Here is an 18,257-nt window from a genome sequence, read left to right on the forward strand (position 1 = left end):
GCACTTTGCTCCCCGTCATCGACTCCTCAAGCTGAAGCTCCAGCCTTGGCCTACGCCGCTGCAGTACCTGCAAGTCTGCACGAAGAAGTTCTTCAGGCTTCACACGACGAGCCCACAGGTGGACATCTCGGGTTTTCTCCCACCCTCCGCCGCATTCAAGACATTACTGGCCCCGACTGTCTGCCAATGTTGCACATTATGTGAAAACCTGCCGAGATTGTCAGCGACGAAAGACCCCTCCAACCCGACCAGCAGGATTTCTGAATCCCATTGAACCCCCCTCAAGACCCTTTCAGCAGACCGGCATGAATTTGCTTGGCCCTTTCCCGAAGTCAACATCTGGAAACAAGTGGATCATTATAGCGACCGACTGCCTGACCCGCTACGCCGAGGTGAAAGCCCTACCGAACGGAACAGCAGCAGAAGTCGCCAAATTTTTCGTGGAGTGCATTCTTCTGCGACACGGCGCCCCCGATGTGCTCATCACGGACAGAGGAACAGCATTCACAGCGGAACTGACGCAAGCCATCCTGCGTTATGGCCAAACCAGCCACCGGAGGACAACTGCATACCATCCGCAGACCAACGGACTGATCGAGTGACTGAACAAAACCATTGCCGATATGCTCGCCATGTATGTCGATGCCAAACACAAGTCCTGGGACGTCATCCTGCCTTACACCGTCTTCGCCTACAACACCGCAGTGCAGGAGACCACACAGTTGACGCCTTTAGGAGAGTCCATGGCAGGGAGGCCACGACCACGCTAGATGCCATGCCGCCCAACGTTACCGAAGAAGATAATGACGACGTCGCCGCTTACCTCCAACGCGCAGAAGTAGCCCGAATACTTGCCCGATTACGGATCAAAGACCGGCAGCGGAACGACGCCAGACGCTACAACATTACGAAGACGCAACGCGGAATACAAGCCAGAAGACAATCTGGGTTTGGACGCCCATTCGCCGCCGCGGATTGAGTGAAAAACCTTTGCTCCGCTATTTAGGCCCATACAAAGTTATTCGCCGACTAGATGAACTGGACTATGAAGTCATCCTTGACGAAATGACTGCATCCCAGCGACGCCGCGTCCGACCAGAAGTTGTCTATGTCGTCCTTCTAAAGCCCTATTATGCGCGCTAAAGGACGCTGTGTTTCCACACTCGGTGTTTATTTTTGCGCAATCCATTTTATTTGTTTGTAGTCTCCTTATATTTTAAAGCGTTGGGTCGGTGCTTCCTTGAGAGGGGAGTAACGGCGCGAATCCTTGTAGTGTGTTTTTTTTTTCATGCTTCAAAGCTGCCGGCACGCCGCTTTATCACTTTCTCTGTGATGCTGCAAGACGCCACCAGATTTATCTCGATAGATCGCATCCAGGCGGAGCCGATTCTGCGTTGTTCCAGAATGTTCTAGTAACTTTACATGCTTTATCTCGAAAGCTCGCTATCAGCTTTAAATTGTACACGGCCGAGAGCGGCGGGCATTCTGTTCGGCGACCGCCGAGCACGCTTGTTGCTACGCCGCCGCCGACTCGTTCAGTTCTTTGTGGGCACAAGTCAGCCCAAATAAAGAGTTTTGTTTAGACGCCATCTTTCGCTGTCTTCCCGCTCTCCGGACTGCAGTCACCACTACGTGACAGTATCGCAGATTACGTTAGCAAGTAGGTTCGACTACTTGGCCACGTTCGCCTTGTTCCTTCTCGATGCACACATCTTAGCATGTGATAGTACCGCCCAGTTCGGTATTGAGACCCAACGAAATCAAAACACAGCACTACAGCATCCCAGCATCTTAATTCCGCCAAATGGATTTCATGGGATGGATGTGGATAGTGTATATAGCGCCCGCGTCTCTTGTCAACGGCGCTCGAGTGCGCGTGCCGAAATCATTCAGCAATGCCAGACCAACCTGAGGCCAAGCACTATAACCTCACCGCATTACCGGAGCAAAGCGGGACTGTAACCTGTTGCTACCACCATTCTGCTTTACTATGCGCTGCGGAAAACTGTGTGGATAAAAATACCATGCCAAAATTTGATTTTCACGAGATTTAGGATGAAACTGCGATAAGGTGCTGCAGGGGCAAGCGTCGTCCGCTGGGCTGTTATACTTAGTGCGAACAACCTCTGCAATTCATCGCTATCATTCGCTATCGCGCAGCGGTATGCCATGCTGTTACGCCCACTTGATTTCACCCGGCCGCCCATACAGTGCGGAGTCTTACCTTGAAACAAGCACGCGCAGTTGCGATAAATAGCCAATAATATCCCAGGAAAGAGTTGCAGTTGTATTGAATAAAAAATAACCGCTACGCTCGCGACCGTGTTCTCTGCGATGTTATTGCACGTAAAGAACCCCAGGTGGTCCAAATCAATCCGTAGTCTTCCACTACGGCATCGTAGCCGATGTGTCGCTTATGGACGTCAACTCTTACAAACTGTAAAATCAATAATTTACTACTCTCTGATATGCTGCGTAACTCGCGAAATCCAGCAAGAGCACGTGTAGACGCTTAGTTTCTAAAGCTCTCCCCTTTCACCCATTATTTGATTCCTTCATTTACGGTATACGATCCGCGTGTTCACCCACAGTAAGACTGCTTCCGCGCCTTTCCTTTTAATGCGAAAACCTTACTAGTCCCATTACGAGGAAAACTCGCCGCGGTGGCTCAGTGGTTTACGGCGCTCGGATGCTGACCCGGAACACGCCGGTTCGATCCCGGCCGCGGCGGCCGAATTTCGATGAAGGCGAAATTCTAGAGGCCCGTGGGCTGTGCGATGTCAGTGCACGTTAAAGAACCCCAGGTGGTCGAAATTTCCGGAGCCCTTCACTACGGCGTCCCTCATAGCCTCAGTTGCTTCTGGACGTTAAACCCTAATAAACCAAACCAAACCATTACGAGAAAAGCCGGCGGCATGTGTTAGTATGTTAGGGTGTGTACTCGCAGATGGTACAGAAAATCACAGCGATGGCAGGAAAAATAGGTTGACGTCATCAAGCAGCCGTATGACGCAGGCGTAATTGTGACTTAATCAACGCCTGCAAGCTTATCAGCACATAATTTGGGCACTACAGCACAAAACGAGATGAGGCCGTCTAGTTTTGTGCTGATAACGCCCAACAGATTACCAATCAGCCCAATTCCTTGCACTGTTAAGTTATTAGCGCAGTTTCATAAGGCTAATGCGCTATCTCACAAAGAAAGACACATTCATAATGATGAAAAATTAGCACACCTGGTGACGAAATACTAGACCAAACAGGTTGCATAAAAACTGATTTCCCTCAAGGCCACAGCACTGTAACTATGTCTTGCAGTGGGTGTGCCACACCATGCCTGCCGTTTGCAAGCAGACGCTCTGGGAAAAATTCTGTTTTACAAGAAGAGGAAAGGCGCAGTAATTGTCATGGAGGTCACCTGAACCATGCCGTAAGGGAACTGATGCCTTCGCCCAACAAGCCATGTGTGACCAAGGGACTAGTGCACTGCACGGGCTCGGGCCGGCCCGAAAGGCCGGGCCGTGAAAGATCTGTTTTGCCGGGCCTGGGCCGGGCCCGGGCCTGAAGTTGCGGGCCCGGGCCGGGCTTAAAGCTGCGGACCCTAGTGGGGCTTGGGTCCGTACAGAAACGGCTGGTGTCCGACTATTCATTCACTATTGCAGAGTGAAGTACACGACTGCGACATTGGAGCAGCGACACTGATGAGCTATGGGTAGAGACCGGATTTTAGGCAAATGCCTATTTTTTTCAACGCTTCGTAGGCGCACCATTTTTACATATGAGCACGAATTAGGTATTGACAATATGTTTAATACTCTTTTTATAGTGCCTATAAATGCCTATTTTGGGTGTCAGTGCCTATAAATGCCTATTTCCGACGTCGGTGCCTAAAGGTACCCTATTTTACAGAAAAGGTGCGTGAAACACGCTGTGGTTTTGCTTTCAGATTCTGTTTGCTTTCGAATCCATTTCGGTTTTGAGTAGAACACACACGTGGCAACATCAGATGACTTCGTCAGTTGGCTCTGGTGAACACTGCACCTACGCCGGCTGTGTACAGAATACCAACCACGTCAGCCGAAAATATCGAAGCAACCTTTTTCCTATTTTCTGCCGTTTTATCGTGGCAGCTTGTTGATGACTTTGGCTGTTAAAGTGGTAGTTGACCAGATGGCACCACATTTCGGAAAGTATACGGACTAAGTTATAGGTTCGTCCAAACAATTCCCAGTTGGTTCCAATTGAAACCATCTGTAAACTGTTCCATAAACCTGTCTGTAAACTGTTCCATAAAATTTCCACCTGGGTAACCTGCCTTATTTTCGTTCCTTGTGCCCCAGCCGCATGCCATCTTCATCAAATGGCATTTGGCGGTAATCTTGTTGGAGCAGGCCACACTAGGCAGCTGGCAGTCGTGCGTGCATACGAAAACGCATTCGTGCACTCAAACCATAGAGCAAATGACTGAAACAATGTTTATTTAATGCTTGCATGAAGGCCACTCTTCCGGCGTCGCTCCCGCGCCATATTCCCTCGATCCTTAAATCGAACCTTAAACCGTCATAAGCAGTTTCTCAGGTGATGAAAGTGCTCTAGTCAGGAGAGCTCAAGCTGCCCTCTCTGCGGACAACCACCAAGGAGACCTCGCGTACTTGTGCGCTAACTTCACTTTTCTTGCGAGCACTATAAAAAAATGGAATGTAGGGGTGTAATGCTCACTACCAACATTGTATTAATTGAGAGTGTGCAGCAACGAATCGCTGCTCTTCCTCACGGAGAAGTTGCCGAGAAAATCCGCGCAAAGTTGCAGTCCGTCTTGGACAAAAACGAGGGGTTCTCAGTCCTCAAGCAAATTTAAGGAGTACTTACCGGTGAACATTCTATGGTACCGAACAGTGTAAAGCCATCAAATGTTGTAAGTAAAAGCACGCTCCTGTAACATCCGTTGATGTTGAGCGTTCCTTTTCAGCGCACAAGCTTGTTCTTACTGATGAGAGGCATAAATTTGAGTCAATCAACCTGAAGATGGTGCTTGTCTGCTACTGCTTCCATAGCTTCAACAGTGATTTCTAGATGGATGATGTTTATTTTACCATTGATCTTCGTGGATGTACGGAAGCCCACGCAGAACTATGATTCTTTTCGGCATATTCCGCATCAAACAGCACTGTGTGTAACATTTTCTAGCATCTCGTGTTTATGGTTTCCAGACCCTTCTAATGGAAAGCACCATTTGATAGTCGCGTGGCTCCAGACACGTGAAACCAAAAACTATAAAACACTGTTTACATAAATGACAACATATTTGTTAATGTTGAAGCATCGTGTATTCCTGCAATAAATAAGTTCAATTCCTGTGTGAGCGAAGACTGAACTCATTTATCAGATGCTTTGAATTGGCAATGTTTCTATCGATTTTTAAATATATGGCCTCCTGTTAAGGTGTTCATTGTTTTTACTTTTGTACACGACAAGCGAATTGTTTGTTCCGAGGTATACGAAAGTGTCTTGAAAGGGTTGGTAACCGTCCCTTTTGCTCAGCTGAAGCGTGTGTATTGTACGAAAAGTTGTGCGACAGCCTTAAAAAAAACGGCTTCTAATGTTCGAACCTTCCATAAGGTCCCAAATCATTCCTGTTGTGTTTTTGTTTTATTCTACGGCAGATATTGCGCGCTGAAGTTCGGAACTGTGTGCACTTTTGATAAAGTTTATAGTGCCTATTTTTCTCCGTTAGATGCCTAAAATGCAATTTTTACTGCCTATTTATGGCGCCTAAAACGTGCTTTTTAGTGCCTAAAAATCCGGCCTCTAGCTATGGGTTATAGTACGCGCTGAGAAAAAAAAAAACTAAAGTTTTTTTCATTTATTTATTTATTTCCTTATTTCCACGTCGTGGTGGCTTAGAGGTCAAGGCGCTTGATTACTGAGCCAGAAAACCAGGGTTTGCTCCTAGCCTCGGCGGCCGCATTTCTATTTAGGTAACAAGCCTGAAAGCCATGTACTTTGTAGTATAATTTCACTTTGAGGAAACCCAGGTGGTCGAAATGATCCGGAGCCCTTTGCTTCGGTATCTCTCACAGCCTGACTCCCCTTGGGCCCTAAAGCCGCCAAAACATAGCTTTAATTCTATAGCTATATTTTTCTCATGTGAGAAAATCCACAAACTAAAGCGAGTTTGGTTTTCTTTTTGATGAGCTGACCGGAATGTCTCGTAAATGAAATAGCACAAAAACTCGCGAGAGTTTGTAAATCTCATCTCATAGCCACATCTATCTCTCCTCGCTTCTTCGGCCTGGCTGTCATGACAAGCTTTTTGCCCTGTAAGTTATCACGTGGTTCGCACGTTATCTTCTGCTCCACCAGTATGAGTAGAATTTAACCGGTCTTAATTGGCCACTGATAGTTCGTCATCCCAAAGTTTAGGACGCTTATAGTCTTCAAAGCACACATTGTGAAATACTCAAGCCTAGCTTTTCGTTTCTGCTGAAAGGCGACCAATTCGGCTACGATTTCAACCTGTGAGATCGCGTTCCCTAAAAAATGTCATCCCACTGCTTGCTAGGCAGCTTTAATTTTTATTCTTCCGGGCGGCAAAATATAACTGATTAAAATCATGGGGGAATGCAAAGTACTCTATTACGCGCGTATGCAGCCCTTTTATTTGGCTTTCGGAACTTCCGAGTTTATCTTTACGCACCTACACGAGAATACTGTCCAAAAGAGGGCCTGGCGAGCACTACTCTTAATCACTTCCTTCTAGGTTAAAAAGAACCAACTTTCTGCAAGCCAAACTTTGGTTTCAGAACCTTTGTCGGCCAGTTTCTTATCGGTCTAGTAGCAGTCTACTTGCTCAGGGTGAGCAGTATAGACCAGAATTTTGAGCCTTTCCCGGGCGCGGCCATTTTGCACCGACTGGCGCGCCGCGGTGCGGGCGTTTCTTTGGGGACTGCGGGGCTGCGGCAGTTCCGCGGCCGCGCGTGCATATAGCCGCGCTTCGGGCGCTAAAAAAACATTGTCGAGCATACTACCGCTGCGTGGCTGTGTTGCAGGAAGTATTTACGTTATCACAGCGATAACATTGACGCGTTTTAATGGCATTTAGTTTGACATTCAGGCTAATTGTGCCGGCGCTTAGAACGCGCTCGTGCTTATATCGAATTCCGTCTTGGTGCTCCACCGCAAATAAACTTTTTGTTCAATATCAAGCATTAGGTGTGCGGCTAGCATGCAGTTCCAATTCCCATGCACTCTTATTCCTTCCCGCCGGCCGGCCATAAAGGCCCCCCCCCCTCCCCCTTTCACAAACAGGGCTTTCTTGTCGCCGCGCTAGTTTATCAACAAATTACCGCTGCGAGCTCAACTGAGTCGCCGCGCCAACAGAAAACAAATGTTGTCATGGTTTATGCAACCAGGTGCATAAAAAAGTACTTTCGCTTAATTTATCGAAGCTTGAATAGATATGAGCTGCTAATCCAGCTTTCACTAATTCTGAGGTCCGAAGTCGCGTTATTTTATTCAGGAGCTCTCGCCGCGTGAGAGCCTTGCGTAGCCGTTTGGCTAAGTGTGGAAATGTAATGAAACCGCGCATATTTTTCTATAAATAAGGTAGATACCGCACCGCTGCGGTGGCTCAGTGGTTACGGCTGTCGGCTGCGGCCCAAAAGACGCGGGTTCGATCCCGGCCGCGGCGGCCGAATTTCGATGGAGGCGAAATTCTAGAGGCCCGTGTACTTTGCGATGTCAGTGCACGTTAAAGAACCCCAGGTGGTCGAAATTTCCGGAGTCCTTCACTACGGCGTCCCTCATAGCCTGAGTCGCCGCCGCGGTGGCTCAGCGGTTATGGTGCTCGGCTGCTGACCCAAAAGACGCGGGTTCGATCCCGGCCGCGGCGGCTGGAATTTCTTTGGAGGAGAAATTCTAGAGGCCCGTGTACTGTGCGATGTCAGTGCACGTTAAAGAACCCCAGGTGGTCGAAATTTCCGAAGCCCTCCACTACGGCGTCTCTCATAGCCTTAGTCGCTTTGGGACGTTAAACCCCATAAACCAAACTAAACCAATCATAGCCTGAGTCGCTTTGGGACGTAAAACCTTAATAAACCAAACCAAACTAAGGTATATACCAAGAGCAGAAAGATACTATAGATAAACCTTTACCCCCCCCCCCCCCCCCCCCCCGATACCTGTGACATGCGTGCGGAAACAGCAGCTGAAGTCGGTAGCGGTCGTGCTTACAATCCTGTGCATGAAATGTGTTTAATGGGAACAAGAGCAAGCTCAGCGCAAGGATGCCGAACACGTACTGGTGATCGAAAACACGCGCTCCGTCGGGACAACCTTCAGTCTGCAGCTCGCCTATCCAGTTACTACTCCACTGAGTCAAATCAATAGATCTACATTCTGATGCATAAAATTATCATAGATGATATCGCACGTAAAAGGCGACAACAAACGACACGACAGCGCAGAAATCTGCTTAGAAGTGCCGGTTTCCAGTCCGTACACTACCTGGTCGACTACCCTCGGATGTCACGTTAACGAGTAACTGCGCACAAGATAACCGCAGTACTGTCTGGAAGAGGGAAAATGTGAGTAGTGACGCACAGCACACACCCTCATAGGTTAGCTGATGGAGCACAGCAACGGCAGAAGCGAACACGTAAACATGCGTTCTACGCGCGGCGTCGGCGCGACCCGCAGTCCCTCGGGCCGCGCGCGCCGACAGATGGCGACTGGTGTCGAGAGTAGGAGCGCGCCCGCAGCCTGCGTGCGAGGGTAAAAAAATCTCAAGCGTTACTGTGAAATGGGCCGGGCCGGGCCCGGGCTGGGCTTCACTCAGGGATTCACGGGCCGGGCCGGGCTCGCTAGAGCGATAATTTAGCGGGCCTGGGCCGGGCCCGGGCTCGGGCTTCAGGTCTCGGGCCCGGGCCGGGCTCGGGCCCCAGATTGAGGCCCGTGCAGTGCTCTACAAGGGACTAAAAAGATCCCGGGCTCCATTACTACAACGCATTCGCACGGGCTCTGCTCGTACCCCTGCAAGGGTGCATAAGACGGGTCTGGCATCGTCTCCGCTGTGTTCCACATGTGTTGTGTGCGGTGATATAGAACATTACCTTATGCTCTGTACAGTGTACAACGCGGAAAGGTGTGTGTTGTTCGCTTCCCTCAACAATACAGGAGCCCCTCACAGTTCCCTTACGGAAAACAGTCGTGTACAAAGGAGGCTTCACACCTTCTCTTAAAGCTCCTCCAGGACTCGGATTTGGACTCCAGATGGTGGCAGCAGTAGTTGATTACTGACTGTTATACGTGATGTGTTTAAGAACTATGTAGATCAGCTAAGTCTCGAGTATGTGCCTGATCTGTGGACCTTATTTAGCATTTAAGTGTCGCTATGGAGAAATTGCCGGCAGAATGCGCAAGGCTATACCCCACCAGTAGCATGTTAACCTCTCTCTGTAGCATGAAAGCTTTTGATGCTGGACATAAGTGCGGACAAAACCTAATACGCTGTGCCAACTTTACGTAAAAATGGCTTCACAAAGGGAGGAAGAGAAATTGAAACTGGTAGTATAATGGCGGAATGGAACGACTTTTAGCATAGCGCGTACCGCGCGCCACCAGTGCGCCCGCGTCGATTGGTCCCGGCACGGCAGGCGTGCGCGTAACTGGCTGGAACCTGGCACATTCAGGGCGATCTGTCAGGATCGGTCAGTGACCCATAGGATAGGATAACTTTATTTGGCTCTAGCGCAAGTGCTTTTTTTTTATGTGGTCAGATGAGTCCATCCGCAACGGTCGGTTGCCCCTATTCCAGGGCTCCGCTGGATGCTGCCGTCAGCTGAGCTCGCCAAGTCAGTGACCCATGAAAAGTTTCAATCTGCCTTTTTCATAAGATGCGGCTCCCTCTGGGGAGCGGCGAAAATTCGTCTGCTACAGGTTGAAAATTGGTTCTGGTTCCACGATGAGCCAGCTGCGATTTGAGGAGCTGCAGCTGCGACTGCGAAATGGTGAGTGTATGTGCTTAGTGTTCCTGTATAGGAACACTATTTGTGCTTTACAGTTGCTGCCATCTGTCGCAAGCGCCTGTCACTAACATGAACGGCGCATGCGCAGGAGGAGCTGGTGGCTTCATTTACAACCAGTGCAGCTGGAAAAGAGGCGCACATGCGCAGAGAGGCCTTGTGAAAAAGGCGGATTGGGACGATGCACGAAAAGTAAATTGCAAATGGCAAAATTTCTAAGGAGCTCTCTTCACTCTAGAGGTGTTACATGCTCTGAAAAACATGCAAGAATTACAGGAGCAACAGACTGCGGTACCTGATGCTGAACCCAACAAACACAAAACCTCCTCAGAAACTCCAAAAAAGGATGGAATGTCCCAGTCCCAGTACAACGTTTATCAAACGTTTCCAGACCATAGAGGCACGACATAGAAACACAAGCAAAAAGGCAGTGCTCCCACTAAAAGTCTAGAAACGTTTTTTCTGGAGTGTTAAGCAGCAACAAAAACGAGTTAATGCATTTTCGTCCCAGAAATGTAACTGGGCATAACGTTTTGGGACCAATGATTTTCAACAAGAAATAAAAATCGACTGCTCGCGCTCTCTTTTCTCTCTCCTTCGCGCCACAAGCTGCGGGGAGAGAAGGTTTTGCTCTTGCACTCGTCGTTTTGAGAGATGAAACGGCAGTTTCATTCGAACAGCCGAAGGAAGCGGTTAACCCCGCATCTCTCTCGGTGCATGCGTTTCTCGCACGTGGGCCGTCGGCTCCATGCTGGAGGCAGGCGGCGGCGGTCTGCATTTTCATCGCGCCGCCGGCAGCAGCGGTCAACATCTTTCCCGTCTTCTAGCGTTTTCCCAGCTTGCGCCCAACTTCAAAATTGTGTGGTGGTCCCTCCAGGCGTCTCCGACTATCGGCACTCCTCGCTGCGCCGCTGTCTAGCAGAAGTGCGGTAATGGCCTCCCGTCGCTCGCCCGGCTTCCTCGCTGGACGGACGCCATTTTGCGCACGCTTATTCGCGCTGCCCCAGATGTTCGAGCACGAGCCCCAGCGCGCGGCAGTTCTTGCTCTCGTCTCTGCGCCAACTGGGCTGTCGTGGACTTCGTAGCTACGGATTCGCGGAAGTTTTCCCGCGCACCTCGGCGTGCCCACACCATTCCTTTTGGAACTGATGCCGCGGCTGCGCATCGCAAGTCCTTTGCGCAGCTCCACGGCCCTACTGATGCCGCTGTTCGAGGCGGCGTTCGTGGCAGCGGAGTTCGTGGCAATAGGTGACTCCTCACACGCACCCTGCATTCCTCAGCGCCTCCGACGACTGCAGCACGTTGGTGGTGGCAGCGTGGCCGTCTACTACGGTCTGAGGCGGGAAGGACCTTCCGAGACCCACCACTCTCTTTCTGCGAGTGCCCATGGATTAGCCTGCTCTACCAACTTCGCCACCGCGCAGCCATCCTGCCGCAGCGGTATAGTTTGTGCAGTGTTCGCGTGGTTATATTGACTCTCTCCCACTGGATTAATCGTGCCTTGATCTCGACTCCCACGCTGGACTGTGCCGCATGCGCGGTCTGCCGCACCATGGATGCAGCGCGCCATCGCACGTACCTGAGCACGTTCACCTTCCCGCCTGGCTCCAAGCAGTCTCATCCCCACACTTAGTCGCAAGAAAATAAAACTCCCAGGATCGTTACGAGGGTGTAACGCGTAGTTTGAGCGCTCGCTGTGCTGTGAGAAGGCGCAGGACAGAAGCCTGCGTTTAATTTATGGTTTCAGCTGTTGCAGCCTTGTATTTCATCCCTGGGTTTCCGTAGGCAACGTCGTCAAGGTATGTTGGTTTATTTTAATTATTTATTTAATTTATTTATTTAAGCATACTGCAGGCCCTTTTCGCATTTTTTTTTTATTTTCGCCTAGTAGAACTAATATTTTTTTTTCTGTTTTGATAACACGTCGCTGAAGCTTGCTCCGAGTCTCTAAGCGTGAGGGGGGTTTCAACTTGAAGAAAATCCGTGACCTGAAACTGCGTGTCTGCAGCGTACGCCCATCTCGTCTTTTCTTTTGTCACCGAAGTTGCTCTTTACATACGTTTGCTTTTGCATGTGCATATCTGCTTTTGGAGCCCTTAGAATGCTCGTTTAAGGTGCATCAACTTTCAGCCTGTATTCTGTTTTACTTGCTTCATATTGCAGATTTCTCAGGGCTGGAGAAAAAAGTGGCCAGCATATGCATGGCGCCGTAGTATTATGTACACTGTGTATTAAATGGTGCATACGTTTGCGTCTGCTGTTTGTATTCATTCAGATTTGCGCCGTTGAACGTAAGTTTTTCGGCACGGACTTTCAATTCGGTCTGTATTGTTTTTCTTTGACTGAAACATGAATGCATTTTGATTGTGGTGGTGTATGGTGCGGTCGCCGGCATGGACGACAGGATGCAATTCGTGCTAAGAGCACACCTAGTAAACTGAAATTACTCCTGTATGGCGCTGCTATTTGCTCTTATATGAGCCAAATCGGGTGACTTTTTGAGTTCATATTACCTTTGTGTGCAAAATGCTAGGACATTTCACGTAAACGGATAAGTGCAGAACGGCCGAGCCAGCACGCATTCAGACGAGTGGAAAGGTGGATTACACCACATGTAACGTAAGTATGCACCTGAAATTTGGCACATATGTGCGCTTGGATGCCTGCAGGCTGCACGAAAAATGAGGAATAATTTTATTGAACCAGAGCCGAGAAATCGAGCATTAACCTTTTGGGGCATTCCATGGGACGCACAACTTTTTGGACATTGCTAGTTGTGGGGACGTTTTTTAGATGTGTTCGGGAAAAATGAGCACCTCCTGGGGAGATTCCAGATGTCCCGATGGGTCATTTTTGGGAGATTTTGAGGAGGTTTTGTGTTTGTTGGGAATGCAGCAGCGCACGAGGTTTTCCAAAACGTACGCTTGTGACACAGACCACTCGAATTTTCTGCACTTTGTTCAGTGCACAGAAAAAGCACAACAAAGCAACCTGTATGATTTGTGGTTTCATTAAAGCTCTACAGCTTTTCAATTAAAACTTGTGCTTTTGCAGTGGCTCAAGTTCGCCAATCAAATTTAACTTCTACAGAGTTAAAACAGCAGTTGGTAACAATGGGCCATGGTCCACAGGGTGTTGTATTAAAGTTCGCCAATCAAATTTAACTTCTACAGAGTTAAAACAGCAGTTGGTAACAATGGGCCATGGTCCACAGGGTGTTGTATTACTACGCTAACCAATCGCAGCAACAAACTACATAAATGCTTAAATTTTATTAAATAAGTAAGAGGCAAGAAAACTTATAATTCCATCTCGTGATTAGACTTTTGTTCAGGTAATAAGAGAAGCTTTAAAACGGACTATTTGAAGGACTACTTCCTTGTCGGTGAGGGATACTGCGTGGCGGTCATGAATGTGGCCGGAGCTTCATTGCAGACTTCAGTTGTATCAGCTGCTAACAATGCTAAAGCATCTGTTAAAAACACTGATTTCACACCCGCGTACAGTAGGAATCCTTCGAAGTTCGAACCACATTTATCTGCTCGCACGTGGCTATAGGCTTAATAGGTCCTCAATGTGGCTGCCATCTCGCGTATGCGATGTCACGTAACGGCTCGCGTTGCCCGTGCAACGCACCTGCCTCCGCACTTTCGACCCCGTGCAGGCGGTGTTGAAGGAGCTGCTCTTCCCTCACCGTCGCTAGGAGAGAGCACCGAAAACCGCAGCGCCTGCATCTTGTCTCTCCTGCCCGAGGCCAGGGCCGACGTTCGCTGTTCAGCGGCACTTCAACAGAGCTTCACCCACACCGCGACAGTCAGGCGAATCACCGAACCTGCCGGGGAGCGAGGAAGCTTCCTTCTAGGCCTTAGCTAACTGGGTGCGAACATCGCGTAGCGCAAGCCCCACAATACTTAGTCGGTCTTGTACATCACTAAGACAGCCTTTACAGATAAGGTACGTCGGGGTTAACACCCCGAAGCAGCGCGTGGGCTATGAGGGACTTCGCAGTGGGGGCCTCCGAATTAATTTCAAGCCCCTGGGTTTTTATGATGTGCGTCATTGCACAGTGCACTGGCGCCTTTTGTGTTTAGCCTCTATCGAAATGCGGCCACCGCGACCGGGATTCGAACAAGTGACCTTGAGTTCTGCAGCCGAGCGCCATAGCTATTGAGCCAGCGCGACGGGTGACAGCCGTTATTGACTCACAGTGGAGTAGCCTTACGCGCGTTCTTAGCATATAAAACATCATAAAATGCTGTACAATTACAAACAAGAGCAAAAGCATTTTACCTAATCACCTGCGCCCAATTAACGAGAAAAACAATCCACAAATTAGCCCATTTTACGACTATAGTTCTTAAGTGAATGGAGCAGGTGATGCATAAGACTGCTACCGACTAGTAGGGACTAAATGATGCATAACAAAATGAATTGCAGTCGATACTTGTTACAGCGGATCCAGATAAAGCGGGCAGCCGGATATAACAGATATTATATTTTTTCGGTCACTTCACACCTGAATTCAACATGTTTTGGTTTTAATACACCCGGCTACAACATATCACTTACAGCAGACTAAATTTGTAAATTTTGGCCCAGAACATCTTTTACAACAAATATTTGTGTTCGGTTCCAACTTGTCACCAAGCAATACTTAACAGTGATGCCCCCTTCCTTATCGATTATGGAGCCCCAATAGTCAACACCAGCAGTGTTGTGAATTCCGCCATCAAAGCATGTTGCCATCTTCCATAGTAGGCGACGAAATGTTTTCTATCCTTCCCACTCTCGGCTCTTGCACCTGCTGCGCATTAGCTGAGCGGGAGGCTACCTACCCAGACATCGACTCTATCCTTTTGTTGTGGGTGCAAGACACACGTGCATGCCACACGCGTGTAAATGGACTGCTTCTGTGAAAGTGCACCAAAGAACTCGCTGTGATTTTCGGCTATGGCGACATAGACTTCAGCGATGCTTTGCTCAGTCTATTTAAGGTTTGGAATGGTGTTGTCTTCAAGCAAATTTGCGGAGCACATGAAAGCAAGAATGAAGAACGATGTCGCCTGCGAGTGGCAAAGACGCTGCCTGATCTCTTGGACAGATATGGAAAGAAACACATTCAAAGCAGACTCTTTTTCAAAGCTAACCTAGATAAAGCATACACTTTCTCGAGTGGCAAGCGTCACGGTGGCAAGGGCTCCAAGGAATGTCTAAATGTGCTTTTTTGTTGCAATATGGATGGCGCCGGGAAAAAAAAAGAACGATTTTAGCGTGGTTAGGTCAAATGCAAATTAGGTGAACTAGCACTTCGGTTTCGGTTCGGGGCTCAGTTTTCAAGGTCAAGCAGGCTTCAGACAAAGATTGGCGAAAGCGGTGAGTGGGGGCCTCCATGCTGCACACTAAACTGGAGAATACTGGAGGGTTAAGCTCCGCCTTAAAGGGGGATGCGGCTTTCAAATCGCTAAAATCTAAAAAAAAATGACTTTTAGGAAACACCAGATTTCACACATATAATTATATCCCGAAAAACTTTCTCTCAAATCAGCCAATTAATGATTTTAAAAAACTTTTTTTTTTTACCGTAGGTAGCAGAAACCTGGCTAAAATCTCCGTGAAAATGCCAGTTTTCCTAAAAGTGTTTTTTGACCCCATTGCCATACTTGCCGAAAGCATAGCATGACACTGGCTTCATGGAGTTTCATGTGGTTCATTGAATTGTTCCTTGATAAATTCTTTATGCACTGATATTCGTATTTTTCCAAATTACTTACTCATTTTTTCACTGTCACTAATTTGACATGACAGTAAAGAGTGCACTATGCAAGCACAAATATAATGTTCTGTGTAGAAAAGAACTCAAGTTGATAACAATATTGGGAGAATGTCACAGTATGATCCATTCCTCTGGCAAAAATTTAAGAGCGATTCTAGGCTTCTCCCACATTTTGATGTCACGTCAGGATTTCTCTAAGTTTGGTATAACAATGAAGCACATAAAAATTTATCACATCATGAAAATTTGTGCTTAGTCATTTAGTACACTTCCCAATAAGTGTGTCAGTTTTCACCGCTTCAAACAAACAAACAAAAAATCACATCCGAAACCTGGGTCACCCCTTAAGGGTATGATGCAATAGCTTTAATAGGTTAATACCCATGTTTGTGGAATTGGTCATTCTCTGCTTTGCATTCATAGATCACTGGAAGTCCTCATACCACTCCTGGCATAGCGGTGCACCGGTCAAGCAATGCGCCACTGCCCTGTGATGGCAGGTGCCACCACCAGTGGGGTTAGTGAGACCTAGGTTACTCTTGCCAAGATACCTGCATCACCACACAGAGGCGAAATCGGTGAGTGAGGGTCTTAGTGCTCACACACTAACACAAATACTTTTGCTGAATGGAAAGTCTGAACAGCTACACACCTTACGGCACATACAGAGCATGCTTGTTGATTGGGAGGCTAACAAAAAGGTGTGGGTGATGGCAGACTTGTTCAAAGCCTGGCGAATCAATTTCAACAATAATGTGGTAAAAGAAAAAAAAGAGAGGTGTTTTACTAGACAACTGCTCCACCCAAACGAGGACACCAAAGCTCAAAGCTACTGAAGTGGCGTATTTTCCACCGAATGCTACATCAGCTCTGTAGCCCATTGACCAAGGTATTGTGCATGAAGTTAAGGTTGCCTACAACCAGACTAGCATATCACCTGTTGCTTGATATGAAGCATGTACAAGACACCAAGAGTGGTGTTGCATTCAGAGTGGAGATGTCTGCAGTATGGGAACAACTTAAAGGGGCCCAGAAACACAATCTTAGTTAACTGTCTTGCCTGTTGATTGCATACGGTGAGTTATAATGGTGCTATTAGCGTCGGTAATGCCGCGTATATTCCGTTTTTTAATATTTTAATGTCCTCCCAAAAACAACTTCATGGCTCTGATGGTGTCGCCACACAGTGGCGGGTTTTTAGCAGCGGATATGACATCACCTGGCGCGAGCTTGATGATCGGACAAACAGTAAATATACTGCAAATTGTGTGAATAAATAGAGACACATTTTGTCACCTGTCTGCGTTTTATATTAGGTCAACAAAAACAACTTGTTTGTCTTAGATAAAAGTCCTGCAAAGCAAGTAAAATAAAAATACACCACCAGGGGCGCTCTGGCATGGAAACGACGCTGCCCGTCTCAGCAAGAACGAGTTACAGAGAGCAGGCAACCATGGAGTACAAACTTCCGCGACGTGCTCTGGCTGGCTGTTTTGATTGGTTGCGCCAGGTGCCGTCATTGGGAGAGCGAAATAGGAGTGGGAAGCCCCGCCAAAATCGAGTTGAGGGCAGCGTTTTGTTTGCTTGTATTCTGAAATTTCTTCACTGAATAACTTCCGTTCCTGTGCACCGATTCCTGCAATTCTTTTTAAGTCAGCATCTGTGTGACATAAAGAACCCACCTGAAGTATAGCCGGTATCCCCCCAAGCAGTGTTTCGCAGCCCCTTTAAAGGTGACATCGTTTGCAGCTGCTTCATGAAAGCTGTATTTTGCGAACACTACAGATACTTCGTATGCTGCAAGAGATGGGAACGCAGGCTTGCCTGAAGTTTGGTCACTTCTGAGAGAATCTTCCGAGGCAGGGGATCTGAATTTGTCACATTTGAAGATGGCATTGTGGATAGTGAAGAGCTCAAAGACCAGGACATTTTAACCATCAACAAAGGCCCATCAGTGCCGGTGTCAGATGATGGCAGTACAGACAGTGAAGGCAGCAGTGCACAGAGTGAACTCTTGGCTAAACTGAGCTCGCACGAAGCCATTAGACACATCGAAACTGCCAAGGGATACTACCAACACCAGCAAGATGACTGCTCTACTGAAGTTCTGCACCTAATAAAAATGCAGCAGATGGTCACGGCAGGTTTGCTGAAACAATCACGGCAGACCATCCTAAGCGAGTTTTTTGAAGTGGTAAACAAACTTTCATTAAGCTTTCATGAAGAGATCTCACACGAACCCATTCAGCACATTTTAGAGCAGCAAGACAACTATTCAGCAGATTGTCTGCAGCTACGCAATAGAAATGAGATGCAAAGTTGCTCCCAGTTCATTTAAAAGACGAACAAGTTGAGAAATAAAGCTTTGTGAAAATGGACCACAAAAGGGTCTTTTATTTGCATGCCTTTAAAACTCTTCTTTCTCATAAAGCATACTCTGGATATAACGGACTTTTTGTCAC

This window comes from Amblyomma mixtum, chromosome 3 (genome assembly GCF_055824585.1).
Source record: "Amblyomma mixtum isolate Tamu chromosome 3, ASM5582458v1, whole genome shotgun sequence".
Lineage (NCBI taxonomy): Eukaryota > Metazoa > Arthropoda > Arachnida > Ixodida > Ixodidae > Amblyomma > Amblyomma mixtum.